General features: G+C 37.9%; 1 protein-coding gene across 4 annotated transcripts in view; it reads left to right on the top strand.

Annotated features, from left to right (window-relative positions):
* LOC126336524 (calpain-5-like) overlaps nt 1–22,393 on the top strand; it is a 276,232-nt gene that overhangs the window by 84,785 nt on the left and 169,054 nt on the right. The gene's annotated exons all lie outside the window — the stretch shown is intronic.

The raw sequence follows: 22,393 nt of genomic DNA, 5'->3' as shown, positions 1-22,393 counted from the left end.
GAGGCTGGACAACCTGTGAAACGAGCCATGTCATATACCAGCCCTGCTGCAGTCACTGCACAGCTTTTTATGTTGGTATGACCACCAATTAGCTGTGCACCGTGATGAATGGCCACTGCCCAATGGTGGCCAGAAGCAATGTGGACCTCTTGCAGCAAAACATGCAGCTGAACTAACATGATTGACTTCAATGGCTGCTTCACAACCCAGGCCATCTGGCTATTCCCCCACACCACTAGCTTTCTGAACTGCACAGATGGGATTTATCATTACAACACATTCTCTGCTCCCAAAATATACCGACCTCAACCTACAATTACCTACTGTGCCTACACCTTCCACCCAAAAGTTTCTACCCTCTCTGTACTGTCACCTCCTCCAAATTCACATCCTCTCATCCTCATTGTGGGTCTCTCTTTACCAGTATTTTCCCCTCTCTGCTCCTCTCCATTTCTGTTCCCCTTCCTCTCCCCTCCCCTCCCCACACACACAGCTTCCTACACTGAACCTATCACTCTTGTCCTGACACCTTCTAGCCCATGCACTGCCTACCAGACAGTGCAATTCTCTCCCCCCATCCACACCCTGCTTTTGCCCATTCCCTGCTCCACTTCAGATTGCTGCTTTCGTTCAATGCAACATTTGCAGTGTGGCCAGAGCAGCCGGAGATAGCGATCATTTGTGCATCAGGTGTGCCTGCTTATGTGAATATGTGTGTGTATTTTCCTTTCTTTTCTGAAGAACACTTTGCATGGAAGCTCAAAGTGTAACACTCTTTTTGTTGTACCTGTCTGCAGCTCGTCTTTACAGTGGGTAGCAATCTATCCTGTTATAATAGTTGACTGAGTGGAAATAAAAGTTAGAATTTCCATTAATTTATGTTCATGTTACTAAAATGTTCATTTGATTATCTTCTGTTTGTCAATCATCACTATTCATTCTCATTAATGGAGAATTTTCTAATTGCTTGCAAAATCAATTCAGGGCTTATTTTATATCAATAAATGAAATGTCACAGGTTTTTACTTAAATGTTTCCTATTTTATTTATAAACAAACAACACAAGGTTAATAACAACACACAAACACTACATGAACTACTCAACATAACCACACTATTTTTGCCGGAACTTTACATCAAAGATATTGCAATACAAAATTATTCCAGTAGTTTCAGTATTAACATTTTAACAGACAAGAATTTCACTTACAAGACATTTTAATGTACAAAACAATACCCAAATGTTTCAAAAAATCAATACCGACTACAGTAACGGCAGTAGTAGTAGTAGTAGAGTAATATAATAATAATAATAATAATAATAATAATGTGTTGTTGTTGTTGTTTTCGTTGTCGTTGTCATTGTGGTCTTCAGTCCTGAGGCAGGTTTGATGCAGCTCTCCATCTACTCTATCCTGTGCAAGCTTCTTCATCTCCCAGTACTTACTGCAACCTACATCCTTCTGAATTTGCTCAGTGTATTCATCTCTTGGTTTCCCTCTACGATTTTTACCCTCTACGCTGTACTTCAGTACTAAATTTGTAATTCCTTGATGCCTCAGAACATGTCCTACCAACCGGTCCCTTCTTCTTTTCAAGTTGTGCCACAAACTCCTCTTCTCCCCAATTCTATTCAATACCTCCTCAGTAGTTATGTGATCTACCCATCTAATCTTCAGCATTCTTCTGTAGCACCACATTTCAAAAGCTTCTATTCTCTTCTTGTCCAAACCATTTATTGTCTTTGTTTCACTGTGTTCACACTCCAGACAAATACTTTCAGAAATGACTTCCTGACACTTAAATCTATACTCAATGTTAACAAATTTCTCTTCTTCAGAAACGCTTTCCTTGTCATTGCCAGTCTACATTTTATATCCTCTCTACTTCGACCATCATCAGTTATTTTGCTCCCCAGAACAGCAAAACTCCTTTACTACTTTAAGGGTCTCATTCCCTAATCTAATTCCCTCAGCATCACCCGACTTAATTCGACTACATTCCATTATCCTCGTTTTGCTTATGTTGATGTTCATGTTATATCCTCCTTTCAAGATACTGTCCATCCCGTTCAAGTGCTCTTCCAGGTCCTTTGCTGTCTCTGACAGAATTACAATGTCATCGGTGAACCTCAAAGTTTTTATTTCTTCTCCATGGATTTTAATACCTATTCTGAATTTTTGTTTTGTTTCCTTCACTTCTTGCTCATTATACAGATTGAATAACATCGGGGAGAGGCTACAACCCTGTCTCACTCCCTTCCCAACCGCTGCTTCCCTTTCATACCCCTCGACTCTTATAACTGCCATCTGCTTTCTGTACAAATTGTAAATAGCCTTTTGCTCCCTGTATTTTACCCTTGGCATCTTCAGAATTTGAAAGAGAGTATTCCAGTCAACATTGTCAAAAGCTTTCTCTAAGTCTACAAATGCTAGAAACATAGGTTTGCCGTTCCTTAATCTAGCTTCTAAGATAAGTCATAAGGTCAGTATTGCCTCACATGTTCCAACAATTCTACGGAACCCAAACTGATCTTCCCCAAGGTTGGCTTCTCCCAGTTTTTCCATTCGTCTGTAAAGAATTCGCGTTAGTATTTTGCAGCTGTGACTTATTAAACTGATAGTTCAGTAATTTCCACATCTGTCATCACCTGCTTTCTTTGGGATTGTATTATTATATTCTTCTTGAAGTCTGAGGGTATTTCGCCTGTCTCATACATCTTGCTCACCAGGTGGTAGAGTTTTGACAGAGCTGGCTCTCCCAAGGCCGTCAGTAGTTCTAATGGAATGTTGTCTACTCCGGGGCCTTGTTTCGACTCAGGTCTTTCAGTGCTCTGTCAAACTCCTCACGCAGTATCATATCTCCCATTTCATCTTCATCTTCATCCTCTTCAATTTCCATAATATTGTCCTCAAGTACATCGCCCTTGTATAGACCCTCTATATATTCCTTCCACCTTTCTGCTTTACCTTCTTTGTTTAGAACTGGCTTTCCATCTGACCTCTTGATAATCTGTTCATACAAGTGTTTCTCTTTTCTCCAAAGATCTCTTTAATTTTCCTGTAGGCAGTATCTATCTTACCCCTAGTGATATATGCCTCTACATCCTTACATTGGTACTCTAGCCATCCCTGCTTAGCAATTTTGCACTTTATGTCGATTTCATTTTTGAGACATTTGTATTCCTTTTGGCCTGCTTCATTTACTGCATTTTTATATTTTCTCTTTTCATCAATTAAATACAATATTTCTTCTGTTACCCTAGGATTGCTACTAGCCCTTGTCTTTTTACCTACTGACCCTCTGCTGCCTTCACTACTTCATCCCTCAGAGCTACCCATTCTTCTTCTACTGTATTTCTTTCCCCCATTCTTGTCAATTGTTCCCTTATGCTTTCCTCGAAACTCTGTACAACCTCTGGTTTAGCCAGTTTATCCAGGTACCATCTCCTTAAATTTCCACCTTTTTGCAGTTTCTTCAGTTTTAATCTACAGTTCATAACCAGTTGATTGTGGTCAGAGTTTACATCTGCCCCTGGAAATGTCTTACAATTTAAAACCTGGTTCCTAAATCTCTGTCTTACCATTATATAATCTATCTGATACCTTTTAGTATCTCCAGGATTCTTCCATGCATACAACCTTATTTTATGGTTCTTGAACCAAGTGTTAGCTTTGATTAAGTTATGCTCTGTACAAAATTCTACCAGACAGCTTCCTATTTCATTTCTTACCCCCAATCCATATTCACCTACTATGTTTCCTTCTCTCCCTTTTCCTATTCTCGAATTCCAGTCGCCCATGACTATTAAATTTTCATCTCCCTTCACTACCTAAATAATTTCTTTTATCTCATCATACATTTCACCATTTCATCATTTTCTTCATCATTTGCAGAGCTAGTTGGCATATAAACTTGTACTACTGTAGTAGGCATGGGCTTCGTGTCTATCTTGGCCACAATAATGCGTTTACTATGCTGTTTGTAGTAGCTTACCCACATTCCTTTTTTTTTATTCATTATTAAACCTACTCCTGCATTAACCCTATTTGATTTTGTATTTATAACCCTGTATTCACCTGACCAGAAGTATTGTTCCTCCAGCCACCAAACTTCATTAATTCCCACTGTCTTTAACTTTAACCTGTCCATTTCCCTTTTAAATTTTCTAACCTACCTGCCTGATTAATGTATCTGACATTCCACTCTCTGATCTGTAGAACGCCAGTTTTGTTTCTCCTGATAATTATGCCCTCCTGAGTAGTCCCCACCCAAAGATCTGAATGGGGGACTATTTAATCTCCGGAATATTTTATCCTGTAGGACGCCATCATCTTTTACCCATACAGTAAAGCTGCATGCTCTCGGGAAAAATTACGGCTGTAGTTTCCCCCTGCTTTTAGCCGTTCACAGTACCAGCACAGCAAGGCTGTTTTGGTTAGTGTTACAAGGCCAGATCAGTCATCCTCCAGACTGTTGCCCCTGAAACTACTGAAAAGGCTGCTGCCCCTCTTCAGATGCCTCTCAACAGATACCCCTCCGTTGTGGCTGCACCTACGGTACGGTTAACTGTATTGCTGAGGCACGCAAGCCTCCCCACCAACAGCAAGGTCCATAATTTAAATTTTAAAAAATGTGAAATATGCATATTAAAAACAAAGATTCCAAGACTTACAAAGAAGGAAAGCGGCGGTAGATAGGCACAATGAATAAAACACACAAACACACACACAGAATTTCGAGCTTTCGCAACCGGCGGCTGCTTCGTCAGGAAAGAGGGAAGGAAATGGAAAGATGAAAGGATGTGGGTTTTAAGGGAGAGGGTAAGGAGTCATTCCAATCCCGGGAGTGGAAAGACTTACCTTAGGGGGAAAAAAGGACAGGTGTACACTCGCGTACCCACACACATATCCATCCGCACATACACAGACCCAAGCAGACATTTGTAAAGGCAAAGAGTTCGGGCAGAGATGTCAGTCGAGGCGGAAGTACAGAGGCAAAGAAGTTGTTGAAAGACAGGTGAGGTATGAGCGGCGGCAACTTGAAATTAGCGGAGGTTGAGGCCTGGCAGATATCGAGAAGAGAGGATATACTGAAGGGCGAGTTCCCATCTCCGGAGTTCGGATAGGTTGGTGTTGGTGGGAAGTATCCAGATAACCCGGACGGTGTAACACTGTGCCAAGATGTGCTGGCCGTGCACCAAGGCATGTTTAGCCACAGGGTGATCCTCATTACCAACAAACACTGTCTGCCTGTGTCCATTCATGCGAATGGACAGTTTGTTGCTGGTCGTTCCCACATAGAAAGCGTCACAGTGTAGGCAGGTCAGTTGGTAAACCACATGGGTGCTTTCATACGTGGCTCTTCCTTTGATCGTGTACACATTCCGGATTACAGGACTGGAGTAGGTGGTGGTGGGAGGGTGCATAGGACAGGTTTTACACTGGGGGCGGTTACAAGGGTAGGAGCCAGAGGGTAGGGAAGGTGGTTTGGGGATTTCATAGGGATGAATCAAGAGGTTACGAAGGTTAGGTGGACGGCAGAAAGACACTCTTGGTGGAGTGGGAAGGATTTCATGAAGGATGGATCTCATTTCGGGGCAGGATTTTAGGAAGTCGTATCCCTGCTGGAGAGCCACATTCAGAGTCTGATCCAGTCCTGGGAAGTATCCTTCTGGGTTACCCTCTCCCTTAAAACCCGCCGGTTGCGAAAGCTAGAAATTCTGTGTGTGTGTGTTTGTGTGTTTTATTTATTGTGCCTATCTACTGGCGCTTTCCCGCTTGGTAAGTCTTGGAATCTTTGTTTTTAACATGTATTTATTGTGTTTGGCATCACAAGATGTCAAGATTTTAAACATGGTTGAAACAGCAACTGTTGAAATTCTTTACGGTAAATGATGACAGCCAAAACTGTTGCAGGATAGAGTGTCACAATAGTTCATAGGTGAAGTACTGATGCAAAGCTATATTCGCATCGACCCTCTGTCCATAATCATGTTGTATAAATGGAGATGATGTTTTAACTACTGATGATGCCTTTGGCACAATTGTTTTATTAATCTCCATTGCAGGATGTAATTTTAGATATTTTACTTCTGATGAAGGTATATTTATGTATACCGAAATTGTGGTCAAGAATTTTAATAAATCTTTATCCTGCAACTATTTTGGCTGTCATCATTTACCGTGAATTACAAAATGTTGTAAATTTAGGATACACGTGACCTAAGAAATGGTGTGTATTACTGTATGAAATGTCAGAATGAAATTAGCAAATTAAAAAAATGCGCCTTAACCCAGGATCGATTACTCTGTATATACATTGTGAGTTAGGAGGAAAGGTACATGCTTTGAGGGGTGATAGTATTAGTGATTCTAAACAAAAAACTTCATATGGATGTAACCCCTATTCCAAATGGTTTCTGAGATAGAACACATTTAATATCACTTTTGTATATTTTTCTTGAATAACTTGAAAACTGCACCCTCCAGCAAAAACACGCTGCAGTACAAAATTAAACTATATTAAATTTCCTACAAAAAAGGTCCTATTCATTTTTTTTGTGCGAAGAGACTGCGAGAATGTTAAAAAACTCGCTCAATGTGCATGCGCTGTAGCTTCCGTAGTTTTTGTAGGCCAATTTGAGGTAGTTTCCTGATTTGATAGATTACAACTGTCCCATATCAAACTGTTCATCTCAACTTGCTACCTCAAATTGGCCTACAAAAACTATGTATGCTACAGTGCACGCATCTCAAGTGAGTTTTTCAACATCCCCCCGCTCTCTTCACAGAAACCATTAGTTCTAGAGAAAATAATGAATAGGACCTTTTTTGTAGGAAATTTAATATAGTTTAATTTTGTACTGTGACAAATTTTCACTAGAGGGCGCGGTTTTTTTTATTTAACAAAAATGTACAAAAGTGATATTAAATGTTTCTATCTTGGAATCCAATCAGAATAGGGCATATGTCCGTATGAAGTTTTTTGTTCAGAATCACTAATACTATCACCCCTCAAAGCATGTACCTTCCTTCCTGACTCACCCTGTGTATGGTAGGCAACGAAATTCTCATAACTCCATTTCGTTAAATTTTACAGGAGAAGCAAAAAGGCTTCTTAAAAAACAATATAAACTGATACAGATAAAGTTTCTACATATGGAATAAAAAAGTATAAGCCTAGTTACTAACAGATGAGAGAAATCCTTGCACTTTCAAATTTCTCTTTGGTAATGGAATGTCTGGTTATGGGAATTATGAGGTTTCCACAGACAGGTGGAGTTACAAGGTTATCATTGCCTACCATCGATATGTCATGCATCGTAATTATAAATGTAATATTAATGAAATTTAATATCTTAGTTATTTCAGACAAGGGTACTGTAGTAACAGTCTGCCTTCAGCTCAGCAAGGTAAGAAATATGGACTCTGCAGTACTCTTGCTTTGTCATTAATGAAAAATGGAACGCCAAACAAAATTGTGTCTGCACTATCTTAAGCACATGTTGAGCAGAGTACGACATAAATAACTTGGGCTGTAAAGGTATGACAATTTCTTGTCAACAGATAATTGCATGAGACCCACATTACTGAGTGCATCAGTATGTGTCAAAATGTCACTGTGGCCTACTGAAAAATGCAGTTTATGTGGAATGGTTATTAAAACAATTGTACTTAGGCCCTAAGTAATAATGCTGACACCCAGCAGACGGAAGAAGATGGAGCTAATCCATGTTCTCTTATCTTATTTCAAAAATGAGCACAAACAGTCTCCAGTGTAAAAGCATTTATTTTGAGGTAACTGATATTGGTCTGCTTTTGAGTGTCTTCAGACCTCATACTGAAATCAGAACATAGAATGGATATAGAAGGATGTCTGAAAATAATAGTAACATATAAAATACATCATCTATAACAAATATTAAAAGAAGAAATTTGATGATGCTGAAATATGGGATGCTCCACCCACTGCATACTGAATTAAATCACCGATAGCCAATCAGGCATACAGAACGTAAAACAGGTATTACAATAATGTGTATACAGCATGGTTACACAAAAGCTAATAACAAGTGAAGAAATAGGTGTATTACATGATATAAAGTAACTGCTGTAAACAGCATTTCATCAACCTCTGATAAAAAGTATATAAAAGAGATAACCAACCGTAATTGGTTGTAAGAACATTGACAGCCACCTGTGGGGATTTCTCACAAACTCATAGATTGTACACTTTGGGGGTGTTTCGCAAACTCATAGATTTTATGGCAGCAAAAATGGTGGTTAAGCGAAGCTAATGGTACCCATGGAGACAGTGTGATTGTATCTAATGTGCCATCAAGCAGAAGATAATTTCAGACCTTCAACAGTGGCTGGATATGAAATATGTAGTGGCATTCAAGCCAACACACAGGAAAACATGTCAGGTATTGCATACTGCTCCTAGGTCATAATGCCAATAAAAGTACTGCTTGAGTGATGCCATTATTTGCTATTGAAGTGGCAGGGAGGTATAAATGTGCACATTTCAGCAGAAGACGATTTCAAAGTTGCAACAGTGACTAGTTATTACAAAATATTTTCTTGCAAGTCAGATGACTGTCATAATAAGTGTCATATCCCACGATGACATTGACCAAGTAACCAACAAGATAATAAGTAAAGTAGGATACATAATACCTAAAGCACGAAAACTACATGTTACAAAAAAAAAAAAAAAAAAAAAAAAAAAGAAAAAAAGAAAGAAAGAAAGAAAGTAAGTGTGGCACAAAATCTCATTTGCCATTGAAGTAGTCAAAGACATAAAACAATGAGTGTAACAAACTGAAGTTTAAAAGAATTGTGAACATGTTTGTTTACAGTTATAAATATTTCATGCTATTCCATAAAATAGGCAAATACATTGTCAGATGTATAGAAATATAGGTTACATCGTTACAATATAATACATCATAGACCCATCTAATCAGCCATAAATGTAAAACAAAAGCATAAGCAGTGACAGGTTAAAAGATACCATGAATTTAGTTATTTACAGTCACAGAAAGTCGAAAATAGTAATAAGCATGAAGTTACAATTATCATTTGGAGAATTAATAGAGGAATAAAAATGAACAGAAGTAAAATAAGTTTCCTTAAGTAGTCTAGATCAAAATCATCGTATTACCTCAAGGCAACTGTCATGAAGCAAACTGAGTCCATTTAGATAGTCATGAGTAAAAAGTAAAAACATAAGCAGCTATAAGTTTAAAATAAAGTGTACAAAGTTTTATATAGTCATGAAAACATTCCATAAAAAATAAAAGAAAGAATAAAAGAAGAACAGAAGAGCAGGAACATTCTATAGCAAGTCTTCTTTTTCTCTAAAGTCTAACTGCATATGGAGTATGGTCAAGGGTTTTTACTTGTAGTGCACTCAAATTTCTATCTCTTCCAATCTGTTAAGTAACAATCCTTTAGGTGCACTATGAAGAACTTTTAAGTTATTCGTTATAGATCTGTCTGAGTGACTGTCATTTGGTGGGCGTTGGCCAAATGCTGATTTGTTATGCGACATACCTGAAGTGTGTTCCTTATAATGAGTAGTGATGTTCTGAATTGTCTGGCCAGTGTACTGTTTGTTGCAGTCTTTGCATAATGTTTTATAAACACCAGAATTTAGATAGATATTACTGCAGTTTCCTGTTGTATGTTTCAGCCTATTCTGCAAGAGGTTATCAGTAGTAAAGGCCATTTTCAAATTAGTGTTCTTGAACAATTTATTAATTTTGTCAAAATTTAAACCAGTGTATGTCATTTTGGAAAGTTTGCTTTTGGGAGTAGTAAGATTGTTGCCAGATTGTTGAATTTGCAAAGCAAGTAATCAACTTCATTTCGGTTAAACAGTTAGCTTTGGCAGTTTGCTTTAAAATGCTTAGTTATTTGCATTAATAATAACGAAAGTGGTAGTTGACTTCCTGTAAATGGTAAAACAATGTTTACCACTACAATTTTATATGATTATATCTAAAAAGTTGATGCTCTTGTTATTTTCATGTTCTATTGTAAAAGTGAGATTAGGATGAACGTTATTTAAAATGTTTGTGAGTGAGTACACCTCGTTTATGGAACCTTTATATAACAACAAAGTATCATCAACAAGTCTCTTAAAATATAAAATTTTATATGTGATGTGTGGGTTGATCCTGAAAAACAGTAATTTTGCATTATTAACAAAGATGTCAACTATGGTACCTGCTAGTGAACTGTACAGGAAAAACAGTAATTCAACATTATTAACAACGATGTCAACTGTGGTACCTGCTAGTGAATTGTACACAGCTAATCCATCCTTTTTGAAATAGATTTTGCCAATGAATGAAGAGTATTTAAAAGCAAGAATGTTTTCAAGTAAGTCAATGAACTGTGTTATTGTCCCTGTACTCATAATCTTATCTTGAAGGAAATTATTTTTTGTAATGGCTATTGTTTTGGTGACTGGTATGGTGTACAGGTTAATAATGTCTAATTAGACAAACCTTGCATTGTTAGGAATTTCAAAGTTGCAAACTAACTGTGCTTGTTCATAGCTGTTCTTTATGCTAAAATTATCTTCAAAACCATAAAATGCTTTTAAAATATCATTCAGTTCTTTGTTTAGGTTGTATGATGGACAGTTCATGTTGTTAACAATTGTATTAATTGGCACATCGTGCTTATGTAGCTTTACTGGGATCTTAATTTAGGTAATTGGGGATTCATTATCCTCAATGAATGTTTTTCTTTTGGTAAAAAAAGGAAATTATTATTGCCAGTCAGCTGTTTAGTCATATTTTGAAATTTTGTGGTTGTATCTTTGCCCTTCTCACTGAAAAAGTTAGTCTTTGAGATGTAATCACGTATATTATTAATTGTAAAAATGTCATTAATATTTTTAGCTGTTTGAGATTCATGATCTCTCTTGCTTGTCTTTTTTTCTTTGATGATTATGTCTTTAGTTTTTAGTGTAATTGTGCAAACATTTGATTTACTCAAATGGGAACATTTCATCGCAACTTTAACATTGCCTACTATGTGTTTAATGTTTACATCACTTAGAGTAGGCGTTAAATTATATTTTAACCCTTTATTTAAAAGGACAGTTTCAGCTGGAGTAAAATGAATATTAGTGAGTCTGGAAGTCCTTGGATAGAATTATGCTCATTAATGAAAGAATTGATGTGCAGTTTTATGTTGCCAGCTGATCAGAGTATCTATTTCCTTTTGAAGCTTATTCATACACCAAAGAGCCAAAGAAACTGGTACAACTGCCTAATATCCTGTAGGGCCCCGCGAAATCGCAGAAGTGCCACTACACAACATGGCATGGACTTGACTAATGTCTGAAATAGTGCTGGAGGGAAGTGACACCATGAATCTTGCAGGGTTGTCTGTAAATCCATAACAGTATGATGGGGTGGAGATCTCTTCTGAACAGCACATTGCAATGCATCTCAGGTATGCTCAATAATGTTCACGTCTGGGGAGTTTGGTGGCCAGCGGAAATTCTTAAACTCACAAGAGTGTTCCTGGAGCCACTCTGCAGCAATTTTGAACATGTGGGGTGTCGCATTGTCCTGCTGGAATCCCAAGACCGTCGTAATGCACGATGAACATGAATGAATGCAGGTGATCAGAGAGGATGCTTATCTATGTGTCACCTGTCAGTCGTATCTCGACGTATCAGGAGTCCCACAGCACTCCAGCTGCACACGCGCCACACCATTACGAGCCTCCACCACCTTGAACCACCTGATGACATGCAGGGTCCATGGGTTTGTGAAGTTGTCTCCATACCTGCCACGTCCATCCACTTGATACAGTTTTAAATGAGATGCATCTGACCAGGCAACATGTTTCCAGCCATCAACAGTCCAATGTTGGAGTTGATTTGCCAAGGAGAGGCATAAAACTTTGTGTCGTGCTTTCTTCAAGGTTACAGGAGTGGGCATGGAACTCCAAAAGCCCCTATCAATGATGCTTCATCAAATGGTTCGCTGACACTTGTTGGTGACCCAGCACTGAAATCTGGAGCAATTTGCAGAAGGGTTGCTCTTCTGTCACTTTGAATGACGTTGGAGATTTGATGTTCTACCATATTCCTGATATTCATAGTACACATGTGAAATGGTCATATGAGAAAATCCCCAATTCATTACTACGTTGGAGATTCTGTGTCCCATCACTTGTATGCTGACTATAACACAATGTTCAAACTCACTTAAATTGATAACCTTCCATCGTAGCAGCAGTAAACAATCCAACAGCTGCACCAGACACTTGTTGTCGTATTATAGGAGTTGACAACCTCAGTGCCGCATCATGTCAGTTTACATCGCTCTGAATTTGAATATGCATGCTTATACCAGTTTCTTTGGTGCTTCAGTGTAATTGTTTCCCATAAGAAGTTGGTTTTCTCATGAGTGGTATAGATCGGATCAAAGAAGATAGTTGCTTAGTTAAAAGGAAGTGCAATTTATACATTTTATAATTTAGCTTGTCTTTTTGAATGAAACCATTCCTAATTTTGCACTTCATCCATAGAATGCTATCCTTCTGTTGAACAATTAGAATAACACTAGACTTTAATTTCATACTAACTCTAGCATATTTTGGAAAAGTGTGATTAGCTAAACACTGTTTGTTAAAATGTATTTTCGCATTCAGTTTCATTATTTTAAACCTAATCCCTCTATATTTTAAAATCACCAAATACCTGACTAGGTAAGGAACCATTAATTTTTGAGAACATATCTCATGGAGAACAGCAGTCTGGCAAAAACTTCTTTAAAAGTGAACACAAACAGTCTCGCCCGCTTTAAAAAAAAAAAAAAAAAAAAATTAGTTATCAGTTTCGGTCAGTTTTTGACCATCTATAGATGTCATACTGAAATACGAACATAAAATGGGTTTAGAAGGATGCCTGAAAAAAGTAGTAAAATATAAAACACATAATCTATAACAAATATTAAAAGAGGAAATTATACCCATGGTGGTAGGCGGTGGCAGAGAATGGAGTGGCTGTTATGACTCCACAAATGTCAAGTGCTAAGGAGAGCAATGGAGCTGTTGCTTAAATACATGATGCTCTGCCCACTGCATACTGAGTTACAGTAGCAATAACCAATCAGGCATACAGGATGTAAAACAGGTATTACAATATTACAGAATGGTTACACAAAGCTAATAACAAATGAAGAAATATGTGAATTGCGTTATACAAAGTAACTGTATTTCACAATCATGATAAATATATATATAAAAAAGATAACCAATCATAATCGGTTGTGAGAACATTGATAGCCATCTGTGAGAATTTCTCGCAAACTCATAGACTATACAATAGCAGAGATGGTGGAGAAGTGACGCTAATGGTTCCCATGGTGACACCATCCAATAGAAGAGAATTTTAGAGCTGCAACAGTGGTTAGATGTGACATCATGTGTAAATGCTTGCCAGATATTACATACTACTCCTAGATAGTAGAGTTAGTGAAAATACCACTTGAATGACACCATTATTTACCATCGAAATGGCGTGGAGGTGTCACTGTGCATGTTTCAGTAGAATATGATATAAAAGCTGCTACAGTGACTAGTTCTTAAAAAATATTGGTGTGCAAGTAAGATGACTGTCATGATATGTGTCAGATCCTTCCAAATGACATTGACTAAGTAACCAACAGGATAACTAGTAAAGTAGGGTACATAATACCTAAAGCATGAAAAATATCTTACATAAAAAAAACTACACCCATCGAGGTATTTAAAGTAGTATTTTCACTGGCACTACGGTCTAGGAGCAATATGCAATACCTTGAATGCATTTCTACATGTCAGCCTGCATGCCAGTACTCATTTCAAATCCAGCCGTTGTCACAGTTCTGAAGTGCTCTTCTACTGGATAGCGCAATCGATATAACCACACCATCTTCATGGGAACCATTAGTGTTGTTTAACCCCCATCTTTGCTGTCATACAATCTACAAGTTTGTGAGAAATCCCCACAGGTGGCCATCAGTGTTCTCACAACCAATTATGGTTGGTTCTCTCTTTTGTATACATTTTTATTACAGATTAATGAAATACAATTACATCATATAATGTAACACATCGATTTCTTCATTTGTTATTAGCTTTTGTGTAACCATTCTGTACACACCTTACTGTAATAACTTTCTACATCCTGTATGCCTGATTGACTACATCACTGATGTAATTTGGTATGCTGTGGATGGAGCATCGCGTGTTCAAGCAACAGCTGCATTGCTCTCCTTAGAAGTTGATGTTTGTGGAGGTATAACAGCCACACCTTTCACCACAACTGCCTGCAATAATGGGTGTAATTTCTTCTTTTAATATTTGTTGTAGAGGATCAATTTTATATGTTACTACTATTTTCAAGCATTCCTCTAAATCCATTCTGTCTTCATATTTCAGTATGAGGTCTAAAGACTGACTGCAAGCAATTACCTCAAAATAAATTTGTTTTGTGGTCAAGACAGTTTGTGCTTGTTTTTAAAGTACTTTTTGCCAGACAGCTGTTCTCCATGAGAAATGTTCTCAAAAATTACTAACCCTTATCTTAAATAAATGAAAAGCAGAATCGCATCAACAACGCAACTCTGAGTCTTAAGCAGCTACTGTGGTTGCAGAGATTAATTATTCCTAACAGACATACACTAGCAGTAAAGTTGGGACCATTACTTCTTGCTCTCTTATTTGTTGTTTCCTGATGCTGAATCTATTCTGCCAAGAGTTTTTGTAGTTAGGAAATCAAGGAGTGTGTTTCTGTCACAAAGAACTAAGGATTTAAATAGTTCATCCATTTGCCTGCATAAGCCTTAATACAACTGATGAAGTGTTGCAGGTGCCCCAAAGACTACCTGCTGACAACTGATTTTCTTTAACAGCTACCAATTGCCTTGGCTTGTAGCACACTTGAAGTTGAGTCTCTCTCTCTCTCTCTCTCTCTCTCTCTCTCTCTCTCTCTCTCAAATATCTGTATCTTCCTTGCAGTATGGGTGGATAAGCAAAGACCACCATTCCTTGTATCCCATCATCACACTTACCAATGGTTGTTGGAGAACTGGGGGTGTAGGGGCACTGGCTGCCTCCCAGCCATTAATGGCTGGGTAGTTAGAAGTTAGACTTGCAACGCAGAAAGGAAAGTAGTACTACAATGGCTGTTTGCCAATCACATGCTTACAAAAGAGCTGTGAGTCTCTGCACTGCAAAAACAAGCCTCTTCATAATAGTAACAGACCATATCCCATGGTAAACAGCGTGTGTATTGTAATGAAAACAGATGGAGAGACTTTGGATAAAATCTCATCATTCTACTTACACAGAGCTTTGGAATGAGTCATAAGGTCACTAAATTCAAAGAAGAGACTGCAGAATGGCAGACCGTCAATTAAGATAGCTAAAATGACGCTCATAAGTTTGAAATGACTTGGAGTTTTCTGTGGCCATTCTCTTACACTGCTCTAATTATTAAGAGTTAGGGCACAGTATCACAGTCTGTAAGGACCAACCAACATAAGCAGGATACAGCTCAGCTGCATGCGAATAAATCTCCAACCACACTGCCTAGTCTTCAAATGTCAGCGTTCCCAAGCCCATCTTGCGTAGAGCAGTGTGTGTCCAATCATTTTGGAAAAAAAAGTCAAAAAGTAAATGTAAACTTTCATATGCCTTACACAGAGACAAAGAAGATATGTTAGACAACACTCCTCTAACACTCATAAAAACAGTGCACAAACAACCTACTGCTTGGATTGATGTTGGCACAAAAATGAGAAATGCTGCAGACAATACCAGAAAGTGGACTGATGCTTTTACAAAAATGAGAACTGCTGCTGCAATACCAGAACCTGCACTTGTATGTGCAGCTGTGGAGTTGCCATCCTAAACAGTGCATGAAAGAAAGCAAACCCAGAAAGAACAGCAGTGAAAGAATGAAGTGTTCTTCGTGCAAGCACATCAACTAAAAAGATAAACAAGCAGAAACAAAACTTAATATTAAAAAAACTGCTACAAAAATACACAAAACACAAAATCTAGCAGACTACAGCAATTAACCTGAGAGGTCAACATTGAATCCATCAGACCATGTTTCCTCTGTGATATCTGATGGCTCACAGTACTACTCATCTAATGAAGAAACTGACTTTGAGCTCCATTTTCCACCTAGTAGTCAATCCAGGAAAGCTGACATACACCTGGCATAAACCAAGCCACGAGTAATGGTATGCAGGTTAGTCCACTTTTCTTCTATCACTGATGGAATGTCAAGAAAAGTGTCTCAAGAGCCAGAACCAATCAGGAAATAAGAAGAAAAGCAAGAGATAAAAAATTACCTGGCCATCTCAGTCATCCCTGCTTCACCACTTCCAAAGAATGAGAATTGCTTGTGACGCACCATCGAAGTACTGGTGCAGACCAAAAAGACTGTATAGACCCCATTGTCCAGCCTCGAACCATGGCAGTGCTGCAATCAGACCACAGTGGCTGTTACTGCATGAATAAAAGTTTCACAGAGTTCTTGCCACATCAAATTTGGCAATCTTGAGCCTTTGGAAATCTTGAGCCTTTGTCAACTTTCTCTTTCATCATGGTCAGAAGATATTTCAGTTGGCCATTAGATGCTTAAGTTGCCAAATTATATTATGAGGATGTTGAAAACTCAAGACTGACAAACCTGATGTGGCAAGAACTCTTCCAAGCATTTATTCAAGAATGTTCCCATGAAAAATCATGTTGGCTGTTACTACTACCTAGGTGAGTTTCACCCACTGTCCACAGTCCATTTACATCTCGCAGTACAATTTGCAAGAACTAGTCGGTCTACTTAAACAGCTAGCTCCACCATTTTTAATGCTGGAATACGCCAGTGCCCACAACCAACAGCAGAGCCTTCCTTAAAGCTCCAGCAGAGACAAATTAATTGAGCGTCTAATCACTAAGATCAGCTCCTGCATTCTCAATACCGGGAAACCAATACACTTTGGTGCAGCACATGCCACTCACTCCAGCATAGTTTTAAGAATTAGTAGTCCAGTCTTCTCCATTTCACTCCAGTGGAATACCCATGAGGACCTACGTGATAAAGACTATTTCTCATTTATCCTATTCGTCTCTGCCTCCAGCCAGCAGAATGCCTGTTGTGCGGGGTATTCCAAAATAAAATTGGCCCCACTTCAGCTCCATAGTCAAGTTCAGAGCTGACATTTTCTCCAGAGAGTCCATGCCATGTGCCTCTGTAGGCTCAGTACAGTCTACCCTCATCCTGAACTCTCTTTAAGCAAACCATTAATGTAAATGTTTGAATGAAGTCACCTCCTTGGCCTTCTACTTGATCAATCTGTTGTGCTTACCACACAGCTAGCATTAGCTGAAGGCCAGCTGCATGATGAAACTTGATCTTCTTGGCTTCTAATTGACACCACATTGGCAACTGATTACACAATTCTTCTGTGTTTCAAAGTCCTGAATTGTCCTCTCACTGGACTATGGATGTGTAGCCTGTGGGTCTGTACAACAGTTGGTGTTAAACCTATTTGGTCTAGTACACTGCACCGATGTGAGAAGCTGGAGCTGGAAGTTTTTGCGTGAGATCGTTTAGAATTCTTCTGGCAGAAGTTTGTGTCCACCACTACATTTCTATAACAGTAGTTACTTGTCATCTATGCAGTAGCAATGTATCTGACGTCCAGCCATCTATATCACTGAGTTCTTTTTAAAAACCACCATTATAGTCTCCATAAGCATCTCAAAACAAGAATATCAATTCTTGTGCAACTGGAAGTTACGAGAAGTGATGTTCAACTTTCTCTTTTGGTTTGTTTATGTAATACCCTCCTCAAGTACCTACATGGCATTAGCTTGTCTTGAGATGCATCTAGCTTTTTTTCATGGACCAAAGGAAAATTCCAAACCCACAGCATTTTAATGACAGTTTCTGTTGGTTCTCAACAAATATCCCAAATTACAAACAACCGGTACCTATTCTAATGGCTCTAGAAACAATGACAGAGCTTACCTTGCATTTGTTTGCATGGATGGCTAAGAGCAACAGTCTGTACCAAATATATATAGTGTGTACACCGTGAACTTACAACCAATAAACTAAATCCAGTATCACACCAGAAGTCAGGAGAGCAAGAACTTCACATTGCGCTGTGACTCAGTGAGTAGCCTAGCCCATATACCAACTTCACCCACAGTATGTTCTCTCATATAACATTTGGCAGCAAAGATCTGTTTTCAAAGCTCCAAGATGCTGACATCCCATCATTTTAGGACATGAGGGCATATTGGCATCCTAGGAAATGAGCTTTCATATCAAAAGGTCAGAGTGATATGTCCTGCCCCAGTGTAGGTGCAATGAGAACAATGCCCAGATAAACAATGTAGAACAAGTTTATTAATAAATACATATACAAAAGCTCCTTCCTGGAGTAATTTAGTGACAAGAACTGTTTGTGGTAATCACTGAATTTACACGAGTTCACAAGTTTGCAGATAGCCCCAATAACAGACAAAGTCAATGTCAGAATTCACTCTGTAGTAGAGCAGTTGTAGATGAAAACATCGCAATTGATACATTTGTTTCATCTCTTCCTTATATTTGCAAGTCATAGTTCAAACATTTCTTCTGTAATGTGATCCATCTTTTCCCTTGTGGTAGATATGCCAAGTCACATAAAAATGTGATCAGATTTGTTTGGCAGTGTCTGAAGTAAACATGCATACAAATCAGCATCATCTGTTGGTTTATTTAGCAGGGACATATTTGATTGAGAATGAAACATGGTCCAAGTAGGCCATAATCTGTTTATTATCCATGAAATTGGCCAGTTTCAACCATGGATCATTTGCAAGCTAATCATCAGTATTATAGATTTGGTAGAACTATGTAGTACGTTTATAAATTTTAGAAGTTTTCACACACTCTGGAACCATACCCTGAGTGCCACGCCTTATCTTTCATCCAGTTTGTTTCAGTATACTTTCCTTTCATTAATTTATCCACTTACCTTCCCTACCTATATACATATATATTTTAAAAAAAGTATGTGCTTCATATCTTAGAAAGATTTATGCACTGTTTATCTTACGGTACTGCAGCACATATAAGAGATATGCGGAATTTGGATATTTTATGTATGTATAATGTACTAGAACTTCAAGTTAGTGTATTATGTATAAATGTTTATGTTGGTTTAAAATATGCTGTTAATAATTTACAAATGGAGATTTTAGTTAGTAGTCTGACAAATATGCCCCATGGGGAAGTCTGGTATATTTTTAGTGATTTTAACAAGACAACAAATCTTACATGACACAGAGTGTGTGAGCTATATGAGTCAACTAGTACTACTTACAAAATATGAGCTCTAAATGACGTTATTTGCCTCAAAACTGTAGTTACTACTTCCATTTCATATCAAGTTGTATGATAATTTAGACAGCCCCATCTAGAGTAGGTCCATTCTCCTTCACATACCACCTATGTATTTCAACACATGTACGGTAAAATATTGTTGAAATAACTGTTCTGACACGGTATAATCCAACTTTTGTTTTCATTTGTATTATAATACCATATAAAAGAGAGAGTGAAACTGTACCTAGTGTGTGTGTGTGTGTGTGTGTGTGTGTGTGTGTGTGTGTGTGTGTACACAGTATAAAAATTAACAAAATAAAACCAACAAACTGCAGGGATTAATTCCTGGCTGGAAATGTAGAAAAAAGAGCCCTATGAAAATGTGTCCAGAAATGCATCATTGCCACATTAGATGGTACTGACAAATGAAACTTCCTCTGACCATTTGCCTTTTGTTCCTTGGGTGCTGCAGGCTGTGTTATTGATGCGGTATGCTGTAAGCAGCAGAATGGTTCAGTATTCGTTTTGGGAATGAGTTGAGGTGGTGTTTGTGTGTGGCCAAGCAGATGGAAATGGTTAAGAGACAGCACAGCTGTACCAAAAATTTCACAGACACCAACCACATCACACAACATTTCAAGCCCTTTTTGAGAGTTTGGGGGTAATGGGTCCTTTCAGACAGCCAAACGTGCAGGGAGACTGCAGACTGCGGGAGTACACCAGATTTGGGGGACAGGGTTCTACAGGATGTTGAAATAAACCCTAGTGCAAGCTCCAGGCAAGTGACCCACCAACATGGTGTAAGCTAAAGTACAATAATGTGTATATGCATGTTGGTGGGCCACTTTGCTTGATCCTCCAAATCTGGTGTATGCGCAGTCCGCCACCTCCCTGCATGTTCATTTGTCTGAAAGGACCCATGATCCCCCAAATGTCCAAAAAGTACTTGAAATGTTGTGTGATGTGGTTGGTGGCTCTGAGGATACTTATTTTGTTATAGTTGTGCTGCTTCTTGACCATTTCCATCTGCTTGGCCATATGCAACACTTATCTCAGCTTGTTCCCAACATGCATACCAGACCATTCTGCTGCTTACAGTATGCGCATCAATTAGGCAGCGTGCAACACACAAGGAACACATGGCAGGTGATCAGAGGAACTTTAATTCTTCAGCAAAGTCTTCTGTGGCTACAATGCATTTCCGAACACATACTCATAAGACCTCTTCTGCATCCATTTTCAGTCAGGAACCTGACCATGCACTTTGTCGGTTTTATTAATGTTCACCCTGTGTAATCTGTTACTAGTTCTGATGTACCATATGGTATATTTGTTACATCATCACTATTGTTTTATTTTATAGACTGACTGCACACCTAATTAAAATGCCCTAAATAATATTTTGTAGTTCAGACTTTGTACCGTAATGTTTAATACTACATGTAACATGACATATGATTTATGAGTTTTTATCCTCTACTTTTAATATGATAGTATATGGGAAAATAATGAACATAACATGCCAGTGAAGTAACAATTTTGTATCTAGTGACAAAATGAACTGTTTCTTTGCCTTGGAATTCACTTTCATGCAAGTAGCTAATTTTTCAGCATAACTGTCAACATTTACTTCTTTCTTGAAAAAAATACCATCTACCATATCATAAACTGAATAATATTCCAAAATAACCTTCATGAGACTATGCCATGTTTCCTAGTTCTCTTTGCCAGTTAATTTCTCAGCCTGTTGTTTTTCTGCACTCATGATATTTCTTCTTGTCCACACATGTCAGTTGAGGTACATTTTACCTTCTTTGTATTCTTTTAAACTTGCAAATGCATTGAATGACCTCATAAACTGCCCACAATACTGAGGAATAATATCACAATCCATTTTCTTGAATTCGTTGTTTCTTAGATAACTTTACTAAATTACACGCCCAGTACTTCATCAAAACAATGTTTAGCAGAAGCACACTCTGATACCATATCAGGAAGAAAATATGTAACTAATATGCTGCATAAACAAAGATTTATTCAGTGATATATATCAACATGTTACTCATAGCCACATAGCAAGAATAACAGCAATTCACCTAAGAATTTGCACAGCAACACTGATATCATTACATGTACAATACAATATGAAATTGTAGTTTATGCACTCCTTTACAATTTCAAACCATTCCTAAACATTTTCTCACTTACATGCTCAATGTCAGATATTTAACATTTAAATTCACTTTTAAAGTAATAAGACATTTGAAGAGGTTTTATATTTATGAATTCAGTTCTTTAAAGACTCAGTGGTTTACTGGTCATTCAAGAAAGTTGTTACTAAGTTTTTATGCAAATAAATAAAATAAAGGGTCCACATTATGTATGTGTCGTAGCTTACATGTTGGAAAAGTTAAAGAATGTAGTTTACTCATCTGTTATGAGCCTCACAATTGCCTTTTTGAACAGTCATCTTGGTTTTTTTCTCTGAGAATTTGGGTGATGTCAATGAGGAACAAGATATATGCTTTCATCAGAATATCAAAGTGATGGACTGATTATATTAGGGCTACTGGAATATCAATACAGTACGAGACCAAGACACACAGTGGACAATTTACTGGTGAAAAAAGTGTATTAGGTGATTTTAAATATTCACAAAACCATTTGCAACAGAGATTGGTTTCAAATTTTGGAACATTGAACCACTGTTGCTGCATCAGACCAAAATGGAGGGGAGTAATGTGTACATCAGAGAATAATGAGTCTAAATTTCAAAAATTAGTAGTGTGGCTTTTTTTCTCCCAACCAAGCACATTTTAGAAACTCTATATGTGGTAGAAATAAACTAATATTGGTCTCACTGTAAAGATGACATGTTCACTCGCAAACATGAACAACAAAAAACCACTAACAAATTAGCTTTGAGCCAAAGCCTTCTTCAGAAAGGGAAACAATCACACACATTCATTCACACAAGAAAGCA

This window comes from Schistocerca gregaria, chromosome 2 (genome assembly GCF_023897955.1).
Source record: "Schistocerca gregaria isolate iqSchGreg1 chromosome 2, iqSchGreg1.2, whole genome shotgun sequence".
NCBI classification, from domain to species: Eukaryota; Metazoa; Arthropoda; class Insecta; order Orthoptera; family Acrididae; genus Schistocerca; species Schistocerca gregaria.
The sequence above is the reverse complement of the archived record's forward strand: the minus strand, read 5'-3'. Positions and strand labels throughout refer to the sequence as shown.